Raw genomic sequence first — 24,148 nt, 5'->3', positions numbered from 1 at the left:
GGCCCTCGGGCAGATTAAGTAAGCTATTGCTCAGAGTCACATGGTGCTGAGCTGAGCTGCCGCCGGCGATCGAACCGTGAGCCCCGCACTCTGGAGTCAGCCACTCTGGCCGCTGCGCCACACCTCTCCCTTCACACAAGCTTCTTTACGTGTCTGCAAACACCAAACCCTGTATATACTTTACACACAGTCCTGTACCCTATCACATAGAAGTACGCAAGCCCTTTCTTCCTGGCACGCTTTACAGTTCTGCGCCCAAATAGCCACACATTTTATTGAGACAGATTTGATGCCAAAAAAAATCTAAAAAGGGAGCTCATCATATATGAAGTTTAGAGAACACACAGCCACAAGCAACATGATGGGATCATGTGACATTGATCGTATGCAAAGATACACTTATGAGTTACATTAACCCGCTGAGCTACCTTACTGATATTGGAAGCTGGAAGCTGCCTCATAAATTGACTCTGTCTCAGCTTCGCAAGCCTTTCCGAGCCTCTGGCATGTTGTGTCATCTTTCTGTGTTTGAAGATAAATAATTTTACGGAGGCAGTGTTAACGAATAATTGCACTTGTCAATCATAACATTTTTTTAAAAAGTTAACCACTATTAAAAGGGTGAGCCTGATCTTATCAAAAACATTCACTCCCTCCTATTTCTGGGAATTTTCATGAATGGATCGGTTTGACTGGCTACTTCTGCTCAGAACGCTTTCACGATGCCTTTGTGTTCACATTGGCTTTGTGGATATTGTTTCACTAGACACACCTGTGGGCATTGACTCCAAATGCAGCGGCGCAACTCAGTCTTTAATCTTTCGGAGGTCAGCAAAATTAGCATCATTGATGAACACACAGAAAAAGGTATCACCCTAAATTTACTTCATGTGCTGTGCAGTAATACAGTTTCAAAGTCGCTCTCATCGCCACATCCTCTCGCATTCAGTCAGTCTGACTTTTTAAGCAACCAGCACCTTACTTTCTTGGATGCATAGTTTTTTCTTCCCTCGTGTCAGACTACAAGCCACTATGCAGCAAGGGTTACGGGTGGATAGGCCATGATTGGCTCGGAAGCCGAGTTTGTGGCCATCTGCTCAGAATTTCTAGGTCCCATTCACGTTTGTCCAGACAGATATTTTTTCTGTGTCCTTTCGAGGAGTCAGAGGACAGGCCCTCCCCCTTCACGGTTCACAACACTCCACCCTTTAAGTAAAGCTTCCTGTTTTTGTCACCTTTGTTGTCCCATAAACAAAAATTGAGACACAGCTCACCGTCCACGTGAAAGGCTCGGACAGGCGGCCACTGGTGGAGGGAGGAGTTACCATTTCTAAACCAGGCTGGAAAATGCAGATTGCAACAAAAGAGGTTAACTAAAGAAAGTGGGAGGTGTACCCATCTATATGAAATACCATACACACAATGACAGCCCATACCATACTATACAATGATAGGCCATACCATACAATACCCAGGGCCACTGGAATTATGCGGTAGGAGAGGGCCAAAATATGCAGCATGGGTGAGTAAATTATGAGGCAAGAAAAGGCAAATTATGAAGCATAATGCAACACACTTTGTAATGGTATTACTTTATTATTTCATCATTTTAAAACTTAGCAACACTGTCTGCGCATTGGTTGCACCTTATCAGTATCAGTTTAATACCCAAATATAGCAATAAGCAAGAAAAAGGTGATTAGTCCAGCTCTGCAATGAGTCTTCCACTTCACAGCAACATGTGTAGCTGCGTTTTTAATAACTTTTGAATGGTTTGAGCTAAAAACATCTGCAAATAATGCTGCAGATGATGGCTTATCTGGCAAATGTGGCAAATCTGTAAGCATGAGAAAATCGCCGCCTCCACACAATAACATAATTCCAGTGGCCCTAACAATACCATTAGATCATTATGGACACTGTTCCGAGTTGAGGGTGTATACTCTCACCTGCTCAACGGGTGGAGATAGAAAGACTAAGAGTAGAATAGAAGGCAAGAGAAGAATGAAAATGAGAGAGGCAGAGGTTTATCGCCGGTATCAAGGATCCAATCCCGAAGGGGAGGGCCAAGTCTTGCCTCTTAGTTGCCCTCACACACCCCGAAGGATGTCATGCTTCATCATCGGGCTTTTGCTCCTCGTTGGGCTGGCGCTGCAATGCCCGATGGATCCCCCGAAGGGTCACTTTCGCGGAGATCTTTTAAGAGAAAAGCTGTTAGGTGAGTGCGGGTGTGTGGGGTGGATCCAAAAGGATGGTAGTGAAGTGCGTGCAGGAGTGGGTAAATAAAAATACCTAGGCGTATCCAAAGGAGAGTCTTTTTAATAGTGTGGTGCCCCTGGTAGATTAAAAAAACAAAATGTTGGTGAGTTACTGTAGGGCTCAATGTGCCCGTGTAACTAATAAAAGGTCGACATGTTTCATGCCTGGTTTGTCTGCGAGATCAATGGCGTTTCTTCAGGACCTAGCTGATGTGAGTTTTTGCAGGCAGTCGCTGTCAGAGGGTAGGTGCTTAATGAGCCGGCCCCCGACGCAACCCCAATAGGATGTGGGCAGCCAGCGGACTAAAGCCTTGAGAGAACTCTCCCATACATGTGAGGGTATCTTTGAGTCTTGGGTATATCTACTAGTCGAGATTTACACCACACATTAGGGAATCCAGCCCTGTGGTCACACCCAAGCCACCCTACACCTACGTGGGTTACCAATTTCACTCCGGAACCCCACTTTTATCGTGCACAACTATCACATCAGCTTGGTCCTGAAGAAACGCCATTAATCCCTACAGTAACTCACCAACCTTTTGTTTTTTTAATCTACCAGGGGCACCACACTATTAAAAAGACTCTCCTTTGGATACCCCTAGGTATTTTTATTTACCCAGTCCTGCACGCACTTCACTACCATCCTTTTGGATCCACTCCACACACCCGCACTCACCTAACAGCTTTTCTCTTAAAAGATCACCTCGAAAGTGACCCTTCAGGGGACCCGTCGGGCATTGCAGCGCCGGCCCGACGAGGAGCAAAAGCCCGATGATGAAGCATGACATCCTTCGTGGTGTGTGAGGGCAACTAAGAGGCAAGACTTGGCCCTCCCCTTCGGGACTGGATCCTTGATACCGGGGATAAACCTCTGCCTCTCACTTTTTCATTCTTTTCTTGCCTTCTATTCTACTCTTAGTCTTTCTAACTCCATCCGTTGAGCAGGTGAGATTATACACCCTCAACACGTAACAGTGTCCAAAATGATCTAACGGTACTTTGTGGAGCACGGACATTGGACCTGAACTGGCTCCTGGTCCCCCCCCCCCCCCCTTTTTTTGTTGACTTACCTGACAATACCATGGCATACTATACAATGATGTGCCATACTATATACAATGATAGGCCACCCCATTCCATACTATATACAATGTCAGACCATACCATACCATACCATACTATACAATAACAGAACACACCATACCATACAATGACAGGCCACCCCATACCATAAAATGGCAAACCATACCATACCATACAATGACAGACCATACCTTACTATAAAATGACAGGCCATACCATACCATACCTTACAATGACTGGCCATGCCATATTGTACTATACCATACCATACACTACAATACAATGTCAAGCCATACCATACTATACAATAACAGGCTAAATGATACCACAACTCACCATGCCATGCTATAAAATGACAATATCATACCATAGCATACTTTACAATGACAGGCCATATCATACAACCCATATTCTACAATGACATGTCATAACATACCTTGTAATATCATACCATACCATACAATGACAGAACATACCATACCATACAATGACAGATCATCCCATACCATACAATGAGAGGTCATATCATACCATAGCATAGAATGACAGCCCAAACCATAACATACCATGCTATACAGTAACAGGCCATACCTTTCATAATGTGCAACATAACTAAAAATAAACATTGCCAAAGTCGATAGATCTCACCTAGGCGAGGCCTATTGGCTTTGCCAGTGCTTGTTTACCTTTCTAATTCCCTAAAAATGGGTCACTTTTATTGAGGTGCCTGGGCCTATTTTCTGCCCCAGTCTGATCCTGGATATATCTGGATACAATGACAGAGAGCACACAGAGAGGCATTCAAATGTTAGTCAGGTTGTGTAGCCCACGCCTCTTGGAAAGGATGCCACGCTTTGCTCCTTAATCCACGCTCCTAACAGAAACCACCACACTTTTCTCGCCCCAACTAATGTCCTGATGGGACGCATTGGCCTAAAAATATTAAGGTCGTGAAGAACGTTTATCATACACAGAGTACTAACAAACGCACTAACCTACTGAGTTGTCTTGCCAGTATCCAATGGCTTGCTGTTGTTTCTCACTTTCTGTAGCCCTGAGTGTACCCAGTTTTTGAACGTATTCATTCACCATCCATTCATTAATTATCATCAATGGTCTAAGGGGACACCCACTCATGCATAAAGCGCCTGGAATTCGCCGGAAGTCTTTGGCGCGGAGCTACAGTAAAGTTGAGACGTGGAACATTGCTTTTGAAAAGCTAAAGTTCACTTTCAAGTACAACAGAATACCTGGTCGTGGCAGGGACTTGCATAACATGTTCCTGAGACGCAAGACATCCATGACCCGACAGCCCTGGGAGGCAGACAGACCAGAACAGTGACATTTTGAAAGGTTTAGAAGGATTCTCGCGCAGCCCTTTTTACACCGGGGCTGGATTGGGGTTGACCAGAGCCTGCAGAGAGCTCAGTCCATAGTGCGCATAGACACAGATAGGAAACGCTTCACAGCCACTATCACCACACAATAAGAGTGACAGCTCAGGCCTGTCCCCTCGTCACAGATCAGATGGCATTCGCTTGCATGCATAACGGAGAGCGCGTCTGACACAAAGCATGACCGGCAGTTACCCGGAGCCGCAGCACTCCGAGCCCCTTCCCAGAAAGGATGCTTTCTGCGCGCCCGGGCCCTTGAAGGGGCGTCGCCGGGGCGTTCCCCGTGCAGACCAGCGCGCGCACCTGAGGTATTCCCCGCTCACTCTGAGGCGTGAGGTGACAGCGGCGACTCCGAGCCGGGCTGCTTACCTGCACACTGCCGGCGTGCGGCGAGCCTGGCTTATCCTGTTGTCATGCCACTGCCTTTGTGGACAGACAGACACCTCGACGAGGCGCCGTCAGTCGCTCGCGGTGCTGTGTCTGTGTGCGTTTTTACAGCGCGGCACCATAACGCTGCGCCCTTTCATTCCCATACCGGCTTGGTCTGGTTTGAGGGAGGCATTGACGGAGCAGGCTCGCTCGCGCCCGCGTCAGGGTGAAGTTAAGCGTCAGTGCTTCCGCGAAGCCCAGCCACTATCCGAGGAACCTGACAACGCAAACATCCAGATATCGTGGTTTTCTTGTCTGCGTAAAGGTCATGGTCGCCGGTTGGCACGACCACGGTCACTGCCTCTGGGGCAGGAGGCGGCAGCATGTGCCCGCATGTGATAGCGCGGCGAATCATTATTAATCATATGACACAAAATAAAACAGACCGTCTATGTCTCATTTAATTACAAAAACCGTCTCAGTCCAATTCTCCCACACCGCTACAGGACAGCAAAATGTAACAATCCGCCTGAAGCTGGATACAAACAGGCACATATAGCCAGGCGTACACAGAAAGCAGTTCCAAACCTATCGCTACAAAATATCACCTTAAGAAACATCTGACCCTTGAGCAAGTTATGTGGGAAGCGGTACTTTGTTCCAGTTTGTTGAGCTGCATTTATTATGCTAAGAGAGACCTACATAGCGCAGTATTGCCATCAGTATGGAATCGTAGCGCTGTGTATGCATGTGAATGTCGCACCTGCCGCTTATTGTGGCTAGTAAAATGCTCCCCTCACTGCGTTTATACCGCATCCGTTCCCCTGAGCCGGGTGAAGGTCCATCCTCGTGGTCGTGCAAATATGCCCCTTCCTGTTATCAGCTGCACACCGTATTACATGGTCACTGTCGAATGACCTGCACAGTGCTGCATATGTATAGATCAACGGAAGCAGCGCGCATGCAGTGCACGGCACCGCGCATTACAGCAGTAATTGCTTGCCAGTATTAGAGCGGTAATAACTCACGGCCAGCGGTAGCATGAGGGTGGCAGGTCCGGGATGGAGATCGGCGGCGGGTACCTCTCACGAAGCATGCCGGCTCGGAAGGATGCTCCCCCAGCCGATTGGTCGGGGCACTGAGCCGGAGAGGAAAAACAAGGAAGAGCCAGCAGGCAGCGGGGCTGTGCTGAGCTGCAACATGAGGACCAAACCGGCTTGTTTACATCAGGGCCGGCGTACAGGTGCTGTTATGTCCTGGGCCCTAGGCCCACATAGCGGACGAAGGACGACACAGACACAGTGTTTGTGGTACTGTGCACTAGCCACGAGCACGTGCACTCGGGCCCTTTTATTAGCGGGGTCACCTGACCGGTGACACCCGTGTTGGATGGGTGAGGGGGTGTGTGTGGGCCAGCCCTCGGGGGAGTGGCTGGCAGGAACACTAGACTGTGTCCAGCAGGACACAACATTCCTCCCAAATTTTAATAAAACGAAAAAAAAACGACAAACAAAAGCGTCCAACCTATGGAAAGAAAAAGGAGAAAAACAAACTAACAGAAAATGGAAGCCTCACAGTTCAGAGATGTAGTTCGCAGGACAGCGGTGGACAGGTGCAGCTGTGAGCATCAAGACATCTTGGCACATGTCCATACTTTAACCAGGTATATCTGGGGACGAACACAGTGCTGATGATATCCGGACCTTTCAGCATCGCTTCAGTTGAGGAATGGTCCACCTACGAGATGTTCATCAGTCCAGCATACTCTTGCTGCGAGGCGATTAGTGTTTATTGTTCAACATGGGTGCATCAGGAGCGTATAGATGAGTCCACTGCCACACCGGACGATTGCGTCGCTTGATCCTTTGACGACAGACTTGGCATTCCGTGACCTGTTGAAATTCTCGGTTAGATGGCCTGGCTACTTCCTGGAATCCATTGGTGGGGCACAGTAAAATCCATCTCTCACGCTCTGGGAGGCCCCTTGGATGAGTTGCCCTGGGACTGCATATGGGCTCTGACTCTGGAGCCACTGCCTCGTCACTCGTGCAAACTTCAGGGGTGGATGTGTCTTGGTCAGAGAACAGGCTCTCGCTACCAGGGTCAGAACATGCGCATTTTCGGATCGTCGATTGTTCTGGCAAGTGGTGTGGGACTCCAGTTGTTGTGCTTGAAGCTCCAAGGATGGTCGTGATGCACATGACAGATATGGAGTGGATGCCATGAGACGACTCGCAGCACATCTGGTGATAACTAGCAGTGGGTAGGGATGACTGGCGAAAATTGGCAGTCATGATACTCGTCGGACACTTGGTGCAGTTCTTCTGACTTGGCATTTGTGTAAGTAGAACAGGGATGCCCTTTCCTTTAAAGCAGCCGGCGACAGGTGGATGACGGTCACTATGAAGAATGATGTCACCCCGCCCCAGTGGCTGTCGTATCTTAGAAGGTGCACTCAGGTGATCGTGCGAGTACTTGTTCTAGTCCCCTTTCGTTGATTCCCACTGCTCACTTGTTGTCGTCCGTTTTCCTGGAATAGGACTTTCACTGTCCTGTGTCTCGCCACTCCTTATCTTCTCTAAAATGTGTCGACAGACCACGTAATGCAGGTCGCTTCTTGCTGCAGTGGCGTCTTGCTGCAATGACATCGTGTTGCAGTGGCATCGTGCTGCAATGGCATCGTGTTGCAGTGGCATCTTGCTGCAATGACATCGTGTTGCAGTGGCATCGTGCTGCAATGGCATGGTGTTGCAGTGGCATCTTGCTGCAATGGCATCATGTTGCAGTGGCATCGTGCTGCAATGGCATAGTGTTGCAGTGGCATCATGCTGCAATGGCATAGTGTTGCAGTGGCATCGCAATGCAGGTCGCTTCTACACCTGCTCTGAAAGGTGGCGATAGGGCCACGAAAACTCACAGGGGCTTCCTGCTCACTCCGTTGTGTTCTCTGGGCTATACATTTGCTCCCGCCACCGATCTCTCACCGGTCCGGTCAGGTAGGATAGGGCGTCTTCTCAAGTGCGCCCGCCAATCTCAGGGATGGTAGTGGAAGTAGGCGTGCTTTGAGGGATCCGTATAGTCCGGCTGTGAGTTAGGGTCGCTGTGGGAGGTAATTATCTCCCTTTTCTTGCGTCAGTAGTGGTGACGCGCCACTCGGAGTGCTGGATTATCCTCATGCCGGCAACGGCCTGTTGCACACCAACGTCTTAACCCAGTATTAGGGGCACTCCCTGACTAATCTCTGGCCCACTGCTGGGCGACGTTGGTGCAGGTGGGGTGATTACGATCTCTCTGCCTCCTGCTTTCGGGCCACACGGGGCCCCTCTCCCTTCTGGGAATTTCCTTGGTGCTTTGCAGCTGGCCGGTAATCGCCCTTCCGTCTCCTCTTTACCTTGCCTCTGCTCTGGCAGCAGTGGCGCTGCATACTTGCTTTTCTTGCTGTGGTGGTCACTTGCCACAACTAGTGTATATACTTGTCTATCACTTTTCTGAGGAATATCAGCCAGGTTCTCTTTACCGCGATGGGACCATTCACCGCAAGTTTGGCGTGCAAATGCTCGCATTTTTCATCAGAGCTTGTCACTGTTGCGTGGCTTCTTCTCTCGGTTCACTACACTTTCAGCTTTCCAGGGTAGGTAGTTCTCTGACCGAAAACATTGGTAGTGGCATCTGGGTGGCTCCGGGTGCATAGCAGCAGGGTGTCTCTCTCTCCTGGTCGGGCTCTCTCTCCACCAGCTTGGGGTCTCTTCTTCTCTCTCCACCAGCCGGGGGGGTCTCTTCTGCGCGCTGTGTCTTCATGAGCTTTATTGTTTCCCAGTCCGGTCACCTTCACTGGACCTTGTTTGGCCCTTTGATGCATCTCTTGTCTATGTACACTTTTCCTCAGTTTGTTCTTTGTTGCCGTGATGACATCCTGCTATCAGGACCATGAAGTTCTCTATGGAGAACCCGCATGAGCTCATCTGCACTGCCTCTTTTAGAAAAACAGTCTGGGTTTTCTCACTCTGGTGCAGTTGTGCATTGGCTCTCCTTGGGATTTACGATATGGTTGCTCTTGAGAATGGGACCCTCGGCAACGTCCTTGAGTAGTTGACAGACCATGGATGGGGGGCGTGCGCGGTGCTCTCCTCGCCCTCTCTGTTTGCATTGTGCTCTCTGTGCTACTGTGAAATTATGTTTTGTTGTTTCAGGGTATGCGGAGCTGGTGAGGGCGAATGGTGCAGCATGCTCTCCGGGTCAGCCCTGTTTTCTTTTCGGAGCTGCCATTCCTTATGCTTAGTTGTTTTGGCTCCCTTTGGCTGCACTGCCTTGAATGCACTTATTCTATTTGTCTCATCAATTCTGGAGTGAGGGTGTAGTACTTTGTGTGACATCTCGGTGTGCTTTTACTGTTCGCTTGGTGTGACCAGCTTTCCTTTTGTTTTTCTTTTTTATGTGCTGGGCAGCGCGTCTCCCTTAAAGATGAGAACCCTTCTGGGGTCGCTTCTTGCTAGATAATTGTGAGGCTGTAGGAAAGACTATGCCAGTGTCCGGTTCCTTGGGCCTATTGGTTTTGAAAAACGAGTTCGTCCTTTAGGTGCGGTATTACTCCTGACCACTAGGTGGCGCTGCAGTGCTTCACATCGCACTTCACGTCCGTTTTCTTTGCTTTCTGGAACCTGGATGGTTCCGTAGTGCTTCCGATGATTCTGTCCACCTGGGCGTCAATGGGGCAGGCAACTCGTACTGGGTGCTGCCTTCTTTGCAAAACCAATACCCTTGAGCTGCGGACTTTCTGTTCAGTGAAGCTGCGTGGGATTTGCCAGGATCGGTTACAGCAATTTGGCATTAGCTGGCAGGGCTCCCTTCTCTGGCACTGGACAAAACCAAGACTTGGCTACACGGGGATCGCACACTCCTCAGGAAATCCTTCTGGCCGAACGGCCACGTTGCCTCCCCGCACCCGGTAAGTGACTTTATTTTTAGTTGGTGCTGGGGCCGTGTAGCTGCCTACCGGCAGTGTCTCGCCGCTGTTGGAAACCGCCCTCTTGGCTACTCTTCAACCTTCAGCCCACTAACTTCTGGGGCCTGCCTCCCCCTCGAGGCACTACCTGCAGCGGTGGCCGGCAAACTTGACAGTCCGGCCGCGCTCATCTACCTTCCCTGGATACGCGGGTGGAGGGGGGGGGCACTTCACGCCGGATGGCTCACCGGCAGCCTCTTGCGTTTCAATCGCTGCGCTTGGGCTTGAGCGAGCGCCGCCGACGGCTGGCCTGATTGCGGGCACAGTTTCTCTTCCTCATAAGGGAGGGGGGTGGGCAGTTACTCTCCTCTCCCTCCTATCGCACGAAGCTCACTTGGCGTCCGCCGGATAGTTGCGTGCAGTTTACCTGCGGGGTGGGCTCCTGCCGCTTCACCAACTTCCTGTACCACGCGGTTCGTACGGCTTGCGGTATCGCCATGCACATACCGGCACATCAGATGCGGGGGGGGCTCCCGTTTATCTTCTTCACCCCGATGCCCTTCGCATGCCTCGCGGGTCTTCCGACGATATCTTTAACATCAGCAGGGGGTGCCCTTAACACAGGCCGCCCACATGCCCCTTCGCACCACCTTCAGAAACCGCGGCTGCACAGGCGGGCAAGTCCCGCTCGTCGACCACGCACACACGGGAAAACCACAGTCGCGGGTCTCAGCAAACGGGCACGGGTCATCACATTGGTGGAAAATCTGGGCGGCAGGCTTTGTCAATGCGGGGTAGGCTACAGCCGCCTCACCTTCACCCCGGGGCTCTTCACCCGCACCGCGGGCACTCCAGTGACTTCACCTGCTGCAGGGGGTGCCCTGGACACGGGCAGCATACATTCCCCCTTTCACCATCAGACAAAACGGCTGCACACGCGGGCAAATCCCGCTCGTCGCCAGTGTTATGTCCTGGGCCCTAGGCCCACATAGCGGACGAAGGACGACACAGACACAGTGTTTGTGGTACTGTGCACTAGCCACGAGCACGTGCACTCGGGCCCTTTTATTAGCGGGGTCACCTGACCGGTGACACCCGTGTTGGATGGGTGAGGGGGTGTGTGTGGGCCAGCCCTCGGGGGAGTGGCTGGCAGGAACACTAGACTGTGTCCAGCAGGACACAACAGGTGCAGTGCTGCCACGACGAATCCAGCCTTTTGTTGGGCTTTTTGTGGAGGCTTGCCTGGTCCTAGTGCGCATCCTTTTCTGCACACTTGTACAAATCACTATTTTGACATTTGCAAAGCGGAGTTCTGGGAATGGAGTCGTATGGCACTTTATAGAGGCCAATATTGCCGACCTACAGTTATATTGGACCATTACTTCGCCTCACAGTACGTTGGGATGGCAAGAATAGTATTCCTGTTTTTAATATTCTATCGCCTACCTATCGTCTACTTAGAGTTAATAAATGTATCTGTTATACATACTTTGTGAAGTAGGGGGTGTGGCGATGTAATTGTCTCGCAATGTAATGCATGGATTATAGGGGCGGTATATCACCGAGGCGTGCGAAACAAGCATTTGCAATGCAATAGGTCTCACATTATAAAAGTTTGAGCTATTGGCATTGCTAGTAATAATACAACACCAGTAGCGCAAACCTTCAGTAATGCGAGACCTATTGCATTGCAAACTTTTTTCGTTGCTTTTTTATATAGCGCGAACGTGACCCAAAGGCGTGCATTTATGTTGTATTGAGTTCAGTGCAATTATGTGGTATGTTATTATGTGGCATGGAGTGGTACTGTGCGGAGTGTATTTATGTTACATTAAGTAGAGATTAATTATGTGACGTTGAATTATGTAGTATTGAGTGGTATGTGGAGTGTATGTATGCTGCATAGAATACAGTAATTATGTGACGTGTAATTATGTGGTACTGAGTGGTATTATGTTGAGTGCAGTTATGTTGCATTGAGTAGAGTGTAAATATGTAGTGCGTAATTCTGTGGTACTGAGTGGTATTTTGTGGAGTGTATTTATGTTTTATTGAGTAGAGTGTAATTATGTGGCTTGTAATTGTGTGGCACTGAGTGGTATCAGGGGTGTATTTATGTTGCATTGAGTAGAGTGCAAATATGTGGTATGTAATTATGTGGCACTGAGTGGTATTATGTGGAGTGTATGTTGCATTTAGTAGAGTGTAATTATGTGGCGTGTTATTACGTGCCACAGAGTGGAGTGCGAGAGTGAGAGGGAAGAGGGATAAAGAGAGAGGGAGGGAGAGAAAGAGAGCTAGAGAGAGAAGAGAGAGAGGGGGAGAGAGAGAGGGGGGTTAGAAAGAGTGAAAGAGAGAGAGGGAGAGAGAGAGTGAGAAAGAGACAGGGAGAGGGACAGAAACAGGGGGAGCGAGAGAGAGGAGAGATAAAGAGAGAGAGCGGGAGGGAAAGAGAGAAAGAGGGAGGGAGAGAGAGAGACAGAGAAAGAGAAATAGAGAGGAGAGAGTGAAAGACAGAGAGAGAGAGAGAGAGAGAGAGAGAGCAAGAGAGAGTGGGAGAGACTGAGAAAGAGAGAGAAAGAGGAGAGAGATAGAGAGGGGGAGGAGAGAAAGAGATAGAGGGAGAGAGAGAAAGAAAGAGGGAGGGAGAGAGAGGAAGAGAGAGGAGAGGAGAGAGAAAGGGAAAGAGTGAGAAAGAGAGAGAGGGGGAGAGAGAGAGAGATAGAGAGAGCGGGAGGGATATCAGGGTGATTCCCACTTCCGAAATGAATAAAGTAAGGCCGTGAGGAATGTGGGGCACAGAGGTTATTATTTCACAATCCTCACACTGTGCTTCAGGTCTCTTGTGCTGTGATATTTAGTGGTAGAGGATGTGGGGCTGCGGTCAGAGCTGCAGTTAAAAATGTTATGCTACAACTCCTGCTTGGCACCTCGCTGCTGTCCAAAGTATCATCGTTTTGAATTTAACAAGGATCAGAAAGTACTTGAGACAAGAGAAGCTGTTTAAATGCAGACAAACACAGATGAGCTGCAGCTCCAAAACAACTTTCCAGCAGCCTTTGAATGTTATGTACCTGGTATCAGACTGGTCTTTCTCGTCTGGCCCAAAATAACCGACTGCATACTGAGCGAAATGTTGACATTAATATGAATACAAAAAAAGCTGACATCATTCTGATAGATACTTATCCACCTTTAGAGGCGTAAACAGCTTTTTACCTGCTGAGTGGTACTCAAACTACACGCTGCACCTTAAACAAAGACTGCTGAAGCAGGGACACCCACTTATAAGGGCTGTGCTTCAGGTTTTATTCTGCGAATGATTGCACAGTACATGTTTGTATCACAATATTTTGTAGCCCTTTTGTCGTTAGGGTATATATTCATTTTATTGTTTGTCTATCCGTTAATCTAGCGGATGGCACATGGTTATGTGGTCCAAATAAATGTTTTCTATGCTTGTGCTATCTCATAGTGCATCTTTTCAAAGGAACCTGCTGCTGTGACATTCTGGCCTGAAATAAATAACTTTACTGCATGTATCAATACCAGAGCTTGAAAAATGGCCACTAAGAATCTCTTTGGAAAATACTTCAGCCAGTGAAAAACATTCTCTAGAAGTCCATATAAAATGTTATTTGATACAAAGCAAGAAGTGCAACGAAAAGGCCTAAGACCCAATTTGAGAAGTCTGGTACATCTAAGGATAGACACGTTATACGATGATGTAGAGTTTTGAATTTTATTTAGTGGCTAATGCCACACATTGGCTGGTATCTACAACAAGCAGAGAGCAAACAGAGGCAACCCGAAAAACACTCTTGTTCCTGCAGATCCAGCAGAATGCTTGAGAAGCTTGCAACACAAAAATCAAAAAAGGATTTTTTCGAAAACGGGTGACTGTTCACAACCAAAGCTTTCCAGTTTGAAAGTTACACAAAAAATGAGTACTGAAAGCTCCGCAGTTACTGCCCATGTCATTGGCAACATTTTATGTCAGAAGTTTTTCACTCCACTTGCACCCCAAAAATAATACTTATTACCGAACATTTTTAGTTTGTCCAGGACATTAAGAACACCCAGAGCTGGATGCCTGGAATAGAGGGAAATAAATGGGGAGGAGAGAGAGAGAGGTAGATAGAAAGGAAATCAGGGACAGAAATTAGGAAATCCAGATAAGGGGGAGAAATTAGGAAATACAGATAAGGGGGAGAGAGAGATAACGATAGAGACAGACAGAGAGAGCAGGAGAAAAGTGAAAGATAGAAAGAAATTAAAGTCAGAGACAAGGATAGACAGAGATACAGAGAGAGGGAGAGAGAAGACAGACAGGAAGTGGCAGAGAAAGACAGATGGAGAGACAAGAAGAGAGCGAGAGAGTGACAGATGGCTAGAGAAAGATGAGAGAAAAATAGGGAGAGAACGGGAGGCAGACAAAGAGAGAAAGCAAAACAAAGACACAGCAAGGCAGGGAGAAAGAGACAGGGAGAGGCAAACTAAGAGCCAAGAAGAGAGCGCTACAGGGAGAACCAAAGAAAATACTGAGAATGACGGACAGACTGAGAAAGAAAAAGAGAGAAGGAGCACCCATGATGGATGGAACCTTGTTGGATGATGTTATCATCGGTATATAAATACAATTATTGTACAAATATGAAAAGGCAATTTGTGCACTGTGAAGTAAAGAACGGTGGGTGTATCCTGCCCGTGGTAGCAGTGATGTGTGACCCGCTGCCAGGGTCCCGCTCCAGAGACCCCAACACTGCAGCTCTCTCTGTAGGCCCTTCCTTGCACCTAGGCCAGCAACCTGAATTGTGAAACACTGTATATGTGAAATGTAAATCTATTGATTTGGAAAGGTGCAGTCACGGAGTGATTCGGCTGAGTAATACTTTCGCAAATGAATGCTTTAATTTCAACTGTAAAATGCATTTAAATACATTGGCCTTCCCGGGCGCCAGGCTGAGAGTCACCCAGAGAGGAAGTGCCCCATTTGTGCCAGCTGCATAGCTGTGTGAGTCTGCACCGAATGGGGTGTGGGATGTACTCTGAGTGATAGCACACTCTGCTTTTTGGCATTTTGCAACTTGTGTCTTTCATACATTCATTTACTATATTTTTGTACTAAATTCTGCGTGAACCATTTATAGTTAAACATTGCTTGAAAACCAATGGAAGTGTTTTTAAATGATGGTTTCCTAACTGCTGCACCGCTTAATATCTCTGCATCCGGCCATAACCTTCCCACCACATGAGCTGAATGTTTATATGTACTGTAGCGTGTAGCGCTGCTTAGGTGTTTGATAGGAGCTAGGTATTCCTATCACAGCGCTAAATTTATGGTTGTTAGATACGCCATGGCACTTAATGTAAACATGGAAGGAGGGGCGCTCTGTTGAAGTTGATCTGACATTTTTTATAAGACTGTAACACTGCCCATTGTGCAAACTGAAAACCAGGCAATGAAACCTGCAATGAATAAATGAAAACAAGGGCTGGCAGCTGTGGTCCGGTGCGGCCTCTGGCATGGCCAGCTAGCAGGTTGCCCTGCGGAGGGGGATGCTTGTGACTCACTCCATGGGTGGGGCCACCCCTCGGAAGGAGACTGGCTAACCTAAACTGTTCGTGTTCTCGCGCCGCTCTATCTCTCCGGATTGTTTGCGTTATCGAACCCTTTACTATCGACCCGTTCTCTCTACGTTCTACGGGTCACGTGGCCCTTCCCGTTCTTTCACTCCAAGTGTCTCAGTCAGCTCGTGCTAATGGTAAACCTCAGATCCTAGCACTTTGCTGGAGGATTGATGTAAGTCTTTGGCAATTAACACACTTACAAGCCTGAATATAGTCTAATTGCATTATGATTATTTGGTGTTTCACTGTACAAATCAGGGAAAATTAAACAGGAGCAGCTCCCGTGGCGTGAGTGTTGTGTTTTCAGGAAGCGCACTAAAAATGCGTAGTGTGGCGAGTACACAAGCCAAAGTAAAACAAGCACAAGCGCACGCGCGCCTCGCGCGGCAGCAGGGGGAGGGGGAGAGAGGAGGGGGCCTGCACGATTGACTTGCGGGAGCTAGCGGCTGGCGCCGTGATAATTGATAACATATGGCGTCAGCCGCTCGCTTCCGCAAATCAATCGCCACACAAGCAATCGTTGCCATTGAAGGCAATGGAACGCGTGCACGTTTTTGGCCCCAAAGCTGTGCCGATGACTAAAGGTCTCTCCTATTCAGCGCATGCGCGCTGCGTTGGCGAGACCTAAAAACAGCACAGGCATACGAGTGCAAAAAAGACATTTTGCACTAACTCGTCAACCCAGCCTATATCCATTCCAGGAACCAGGGCTTCAAAACTCGAGTGTGGTCTGTAGCGCTGGAAGGCCTCGGGGAGGATGGGGAGGTGGGGGTGCGGGTCTCTATCGCACCTTATTAATGCTTCCTATCCTATAAAAATAGTGCAACTGTTGGTGCAACATTAGATCCACTCCAGTGCAGTCAGCGGGATTCGGAAATGTAGATAAAATCTGGCCCCACCAACGGTGTTACACTGGTACCTATGGAATCTGACCCATAATGTTTGTCTTCTAAGGGGGAGGCTCATGAGTCAAGCTGGGAGCTTGCCCGACACATGGCCCCTGAAAAATGAGTCTCACTGTCGAGCATCAACACTGGGCGCTTCTAGTATTCTAACTTGTTTCTACCAGCGACCTGGGCTCAGTGCTCATATGCCCTGCCTGAACTTTCCTTTAGGATGCACCGGGAAACACTGGACACTTTTGGCACTGGCCCACTGTGATGTGGCCACACTCGGCTGTCGTTCAGTGTAGTGTATTGAGGGCCCTTGAGGAATGTGCATCAGAGGTGGGGTGTAAACACCCGCATGGAGCACTTCCTTTTTACAGCCATCAGTCCTGGGTCCCAAAGAGGACGTCCAATAGAAAGGATGCCCAGACTTCATTTCACCACATGCCTGTTTGTTCAGTCACTACATGTTGCCTGCTCTTTATCTCACTATTGCAGGTTCTTTTTTCATTCCTGCTTTCACCCTTTGCCACTGTTTTCCATCTTTCTCTTCCTCCTTCTTCACCCTTTTGTGTTTTTCTCGCTTTTGCTCTGGATCTATGCTTGATGTGGAAAAAAAGGACTTGTCCCCAAAAACGAGTGTTGGTGAGTCACAGATGCAACTACTGGCTCAAATTAAGCAGTGCCTGCCATGTAATTTTACTGAGCAAAGAAAGAAAGCACAAATTCTTCCAGAGGACACAGAAGAGGCTCTTCATCCTCCTCTTGTGAAATAATGAGGCCAAATAGAGCATTTTAAAGTACAATTCATTCATACACTTGTACCACTAGCTAGAAAATTATATTTCCAGTTTCAAGCAGGCACCTTAGTAATTAAAGCTTTTACTTATAAATGGGCACCATCTGACACTCCGGCTTGTGTTGCATGAAATCTTCCGAAGGAAACTGCAGCCCATGTTTTTTATGCTTGTCCCGCCTATGACCGTGCCCACTCCTTCCGGCTGCCACCCCTATGTAAGGTAACTAGGCACAAGTAGCCACAGCACAGCTCTCCATATACTTAGCTGGGGCTGCTGGCCTTTGCATGCATGTGCTGTAGCCAAATTTCTGGGTGCTATGTGGTTAGCTAGGAAACGGGCCCCTTTCTTTGTGCATTCGAATATCTGATTTTTAATCATTTTTAAATGATAATGTAACATTTTATTCTTTGCTAGTATTTATATGTACCAAACACTTTTACGGAAATCTTATGAATTGATAATCTCGATTTAAAAAAAAAAATATTTGTGTCTACTTTCATCACGCTATGCTTTGTATGTACTTTTATGGCTTTGGCAGCCGAAATAAAGTTTTTGATGATGATGATGACATAAGTTTGTTGAAAAGCCATAGCTGTCTTATACAAGCAAAGTGAACCCAGAAGCTTCAGCAGGTTCTCAAAAGATTAGATTTGACATGGAAGGGGAAGCTTTCAAAGGAGTAATGAAGGGTTTTTGAGACCGGCATTTTGTTCACTATAAAGACTGTCGTTTTTTTTTCTCATACAAAATAAAAATTTTCAGAGAATGAACTGTTTGGAATTTGCCACCTGTTGCCTTAGCATCTGTGGTCCACAACATTTCCTGACCTTCATAATCTCACCCACCCTAGACAACAATCCAGGAACCCTCTAAGCCTGCCTGCGCCAGCGTATCCGGAGGGAGTAACAGGGTAATTGTGTTTGGCGGTACCAATGGCATTAGCTAATGCTTGGCAGTTAGTGCGACTGAATGTCTGTTGTAGAGTGGATGCATATCCTAGTGGTATTCTTGGAGGCAATCCAGACTGGCCAGGCTGTTCTCTGCTTCCTCTAGGGCATTTGTCTTTACTTCATGCACATGCCCTGTGTGCATGAACACAGGGAAATCATTCATACCGTTTCAATTGTTTACCACCAATTAATAATTTCTAAAAAATGAAGGGGGATTTGTACAGAAGAAGAGTGAGGCGTTTGCTGTCATGGCTTAACGCCTCACTCCACCACTTCAGAAACGCAAGGCTGCACCCTATTTACAACAATATGGTGCAGCCTTGCGTTTCCCCCTGCGCTGGCATTACACTTAGCAGTGTAGTGGCAACGCAGGCACCCTTGCGCTATAGTGCAAGGGTGTCTGGGTGCAGGGGTAAGGCTGTTTATGTACAGGAAGGCCCCCCTTCCTGTGAATAAACAATCTTAAAATGCCTTTTTGTCAATTCTATGTGTGCTGCTTAATGCAGCACACACGGAAGTCACAAAATGTCATTTTTTTAACCCCTTGTGTGCGAGTTTATTTCCCGCGCTGTGCGGGAGAAATAAACGGTGGGCGGGACTACGACGGCTCCCGGCCATCGTACGCACACGCCCACCGTAATGCACGACGGCCGGGAGCCGTCGTGCGCACACAAGGGGTTAAAGATTGTTTATGTGCAGGAAGGTGGACCTTCCTGTACATAAACAATAAAAGGCTTTTTGATTTTTCCATGTGTGCTGCACAAGGCAGCACACAAGGAAAAAGCAAAAATGAGAAAAAATAATGCATGTCTCCTCGTTTCGCCAACTTAAGACCAGATTTACCTTGGTCTTAATTTTGGCGCTGACTCCTATTTACGCCACCCTTGTAAATAGGGGGCAGTGCCAAAACCAATGGGTGTTGCGGTGGAATGCCCACTGCAACATCCACTGCCCACCCCTTTCACGCCAAGCATAGCGTGAAAGGAGGACTGATTTACAAGGCAGTGTTAAGCCACGTCAAGTGGCCTAACGGTGCCTTGTAAATAAGGCGAAGCCTCTATCGCCATGGAAATGTCACAAAAATTGACGTTCTGATGGCGATAGGGGCTTGTACATATGCCCCTAAGTACAGTGGTCCAAGTCCCCCTCCATCATGACAAATGCCGGGGTTGCCAAATACCAAAGCTGCTTGGTCTTGATTCCCTCTCATGCCTCTTTCTTCCATCACCCCACACTTCCTGGTGTTTTATCTCTCTCTTAGAGACCCCTTTTCATAATTTTATGCATGCCAGTCAAAAAGAAGTTGCTGAATAAATGAAAGCTTCTGAGAAAAATGGGAGCACCACTGGCGAGCACAGACTCCATGGCTTTTGTGTCCCAGACTCTCATCTTTGGCGCTCTCCCCACGAGCACGGTGGGCCACATAATTCAGGTGGGTGTATTGGTTAGTCGTCAGGCCACTGGTGATTCTAGTTCATACTGTTTATATGTGGCTTACTGATAGCCGACCCTATTACTGCATCTCAGTATAAAAGGGAAACAAGAGCACCATCAAATGCTATGTGTGTCTTCTGTGTAGTGGTGAACTTCATACAAATAAAGAACAAAAAACGGATCATGCAGATGCTTGAATACCAGGTATTGCCGTTTTTTGACACCCCCGCTCTTTTTTTTAATGAAATACCTTTGGTAAGAGCTGATCTGTACTCAGGATGTTCTCTCAGTTCCATCCTTCTCTTTGTGTTTAGGTATAATTAGGAGTTTGGAGACAACCTTTTTTTCTTCTTAAAGATAGCTACCTGTAACTTACAAGGGACTCAACAACTGTTGTTGCTTTTATTATGTCCAGGGAAAGACAAACGAATAAAAATTCAGCAGTTTCTCTGAAACAAGGTCAATTTGGACCTCGATTGCACCACGGAATAGCAAGCATAGGAATATTTTGGTATCAAAATATCATGGACAAAATAGTGCAAGGTTAGTGCATATAGGGGCAGCATAGATAGAAGCGTCGTGAATCCCCTGCTTTAGCAGCTACATCAGGGGCAGAGTACTTGATGGGACTCATCTGTCTGCAACTAGCAGACACAGACTCATAATTAACGTGATAGGAAGGGAATGTCCGTGGTTTGGTGAATGAGTGAATGAATGGATGTATGGATGTGAGAGTGAAAGGGTGGATGGGGAGATGGAAGAATGAGTGAAAGGATGGATGCAAGGATGGATGAGTGAAAGAATAGAAAGGATATATGAAAGGTAGGGTGGATGGATGGAAGGAAGGATGAAAGGATGGACGGATGAGTCAAAGAAAGGATGGATGAGTGCGGAAAGGGTGGATGGATGAAAGGTGGCTGAATGGATGAATGAGTGAAAGGGTGGATGGATGATGAGAGAAAGGATGGATGGCTGATTGAAAAGGTGCATGGATGAGTGGAACAGGGGGATCGATGAGTGTATGAAAGGGTGGCCCGCATGAAAGAATGGATGGATGAACTACAAGATGGATGGATGAGTGAGAGGAAGGATGGAGTTGTATTGTAACCCCCAGCGTCGGCAGCTATAGAGGGGTTGGAGTTCCTGATGGGCAACTCGACATATAAAGGCTTATAATTAATGTGGAAATGAGTGCGTGAAACAATGGATGGATGTGTGAGTGAACAGGTGGATGGATGACTAAGTGAAAGGGTGGATGTGTAGATGGTTTGATGAATGAGTGAAAGGATGGATGTAAGGATAGATGTGTGAAAGGATGGATGAATGAAAGGGTTTCTGGATGGAGGAGTGAAAGATTGGATGGAGGAATGAAAGGGAGCATGAACCTATGGATGGATGGATGGATGGCATGAAAGGGTGCTTGGATGGATGAGGGAAAGAAGTGTGAGTGAAAAGAAGGATGGATGAGTAAAATAATGGATCAATGAGTGAAAGGATGGATGGGTGAAAGTATGGATGAGTGAAAGAGTGAATAGAAGAACAAAAGGGAGGGTGGATGGATAAAAGGGTGGGTGGATGAGTGTGTGGATGGATGTAGGGATGGGGTTCAGGTGCATTGCTACAGCAGTGGTGGAGTGCTTCATGGGCCTCTTCTGTCTTTCATTTGGCAGATAAAAGTTTACAATTAATGAGAAAAGGAGGGTGGATGGCAGAGTGAGTGAAAGGATGGAAGGATGTGTGAGTGAAAGGGTGAATGAATGGGTGAGTGAAAGGGTAGATGGGTATAAGGTTGGACGAGTGAAAGAATGGATGGATGGATGAAAGGGTGGATGGATGGATCAGTGAAAGTGTGCATGGATGATGAGTGAGAAGATGGATAGGTAAGTTAAAGGGAGGACGAATGGATTGCGTGAAAGGGTGGATGGATGACTGAGTAAAAGGGTGAACGAGTGAAAGGATAGATGTAAGGATCAATGAGTGAACGGGAGGGTGAATGGATGGACGAATGAGTGAAAGTGTGGATGGATGAGTTAAAGTGCAAATGAATGAATGGGTAGATGGGTTGGTGGAAGGGTTGATGGATGAGTCAAATGATAGATGGCTGAGTGAAAAGGGCGGATGAATGGATAAAGTGAAAGGGTGGATGGATGCAGTGAAAAGATGGATGAATGAGTGAAGGGATGGAAGAGTAAAAGGGTGTATAGATAGAATGTTTTGATGAATAGGTTTGGAGATAGATGGATAGGTTTGGATATGGATGGGTGGATGGACGGAATGGTGAAAGACTGACTGATGGATGAAAGAATGAATGAATGACAAAATGTAAAGTTGAAAAGGTGGATATCACGGGTGGATGGAAGGATGAAAGGATGAACGGGTAGAGGCTTGGGTGGAAGAGACAAGAGAACACCTCTGGGGAGGGTCACAATGACTTGCTTCTCTTGTTTGGTGCCATAAGAGCTTTCGTTGGAAGTGGGGGGTATTTTAATTTTCTGGCTACTCCCTTGAGCATAGATTTAATATTTTTAACTCCACATCTTAGCACCTTAAAAAAATTAAGTATATATATATATATATATAAAGTCCAAATCCCCACTCTGAATCAAAGAAGGGTCCGACACAGCCAGGATGCATTGAAGAGGATTTATTCCAAGGTAAGTTAACAACGCAAACTTTGTAACGTGCGGCAGACGCGTTTCAGCAGTTCAGCTTTCCTCAGTGCCTGTTACGATGTTTAGAGCCTCGCACCTGGTGGCCATTTGGATGTTCGTTTGGCCACTCCTGGAATCTTACTTGAGGCCCCTCCTTTTTCTTTAAAGAGATACTTCAGCTCGCGCTGTAAAACCAGACCGCTGTATGCTGGTATTCGCAGTCCTTGTGTGGATCCCCCTTGAGTAAGTGGGAGTTCCAAACACCCAGTGGCGTCCCAACAAAGTGGCCTCCGGACTGCACCCAACCGCAGCTTGCTGCCAGATTGAAAATCCTCGCTGAAAACCTCTTGATGCTCCCAGCAGTTAATACTGCTCCTCTCTCCCCACGCAGTGTCACTTCACCCTGTGGTGCTTCAGTCTGCGCGAGGGGGTGCCGCGTTTTGCATCATCAAACACAAGTCCATTCTAATTGCTGGCTAACGCGGTGCTGCCAGACCGAGAGGGGGTGCCGGAAAAGCCGGTGCCTGCAATACCGGCAAAACATAAAGTCCAAATCCCCACTCTGAATCAAAGAAGGGTCCGACACAGCCAGGATGCATTCAAGAGGATTTATTCCAAGGTAAGTTAACAACGCAAACTTTGTAACGTGCGGCAGACGCGTTTCAGCAGTTCAGCTTTCCTCAGTGCCTGTTACGATGTTTAGAGCCTCGCACCTGGTGGCCATTTGGATGTTCGTTTGGCCACTCCTGGAATCTTACTTGAGGCCCCTCCTTTTTCTTTAAAGAGATACTTCAGCTCGCGCTGTAAAACCAGACCGCTGCATGCTGGTATTCGCAGTCCTTGTGTGGATCCCCCTTGAGTAAGTGGGAGTTCCAAACACCCAGTGGCGTCCCAACAAAGTGGCCTCCGGACTGCACCCAACCGCAGCTTGCTGCCAGATTGAAAATCCTCGCTGAAAACCTCTTGATGCTCCCAGCAGTTAATACTGCTCCTCTCTCCCCACGCAGTGTCACTTCACCCTGTGGTGCTTCAGTCTGGCGAGGGGGTGCCGCGTTTTGCATCATCAAACACAAGTCCATTCTAATTGCTGGCTAACGCGGTGCTGCCAGACCGAGAGGGGGTGCCGGAAAAGCCAGTGCCTGCAATACCGGCAAAACATAAAGTCCAAATCCCCACTCTGAATCAAAGAAGGGTCCGACACAGCCAGGATGCATTCAAGAGGATTTATTCCAAGGTAAGTTAACAACGCAAACTTTGTAACGTGCGGCAGACGCGTTTCAGCAGTTCAGCTTTCCTCAGTGCCTGTTACGATGTTTAGAGCCTCGCACCTGGTGGCCATTTGGATGTTCGTTTGGCCACTCCTGGAATCTTACTTGAGGCCCCTCCTTTTTCTTTAAAGAGATACTTCAGCTCGCGCTGTAAAACCAGACCGCTGCATGCTGGTATTCGCAGTCCTTGTGTGGATCCCCCTTGAGTAAGTGGGAGTTCCAAACACCCAGTGGCGTCCCAACAAAGTGGCCTCCGGACTGCACCCAACCGGAGCTTGCTGCCAGATTGAAAATCCTCGCTGAAAACCTCTTGATGCTCCCAGCAGTTAATACTGCTCCTCTCTCCCCACGCAGTGTCACTTCACCCTGTGGTGCTTCAGACTGCGCGAGGGGGCGCCGCGTTTTGCATCATCAAACACAAGTCCATTCTAATTGCTGGCTAACGCGGTGCTGCCAGACCGAGAGGGGGTGCCGGAAA

The 24,148-nt window shown here is 47.8% G+C and overlaps 1 protein-coding gene across 3 annotated transcripts in view; it reads right to left on the bottom strand.

Moving 5' to 3' along the window:
* Positions 1-6,417, bottom strand: part of SLC16A14 (solute carrier family 16 member 14) — a 170,629-nt gene extending 164,212 nt beyond the window's left edge. Inside the window, exon 1 of one of the 3 annotated variants that reach the window (XM_085634974.1) lies at positions 6,136-6,417. The gene's annotated coding sequence lies outside the window, so the exon portion shown is untranslated. Of the gene's footprint in view, positions 1-982; positions 1,108-5,107; positions 5,390-6,135 lie in introns of those variants that run through there. The other 2 variants (XM_085634975.1, XM_085634977.1) reach the window with 2 other exon arrangements.
* Between the last annotated feature and the right edge of the window lie 17,731 nt (positions 6,418-24,148).

The sequence above is a fragment of the Triturus cristatus genome, chromosome 11 (genome assembly GCF_964204655.1).
Source record: "Triturus cristatus chromosome 11, aTriCri1.1, whole genome shotgun sequence".
NCBI classification, from domain to species: Eukaryota; Metazoa; Chordata; class Amphibia; order Caudata; family Salamandridae; genus Triturus; species Triturus cristatus.
The sequence above is the reverse complement of the archived record's forward strand: the minus strand, read 5'-3'. Positions and strand labels throughout refer to the sequence as shown.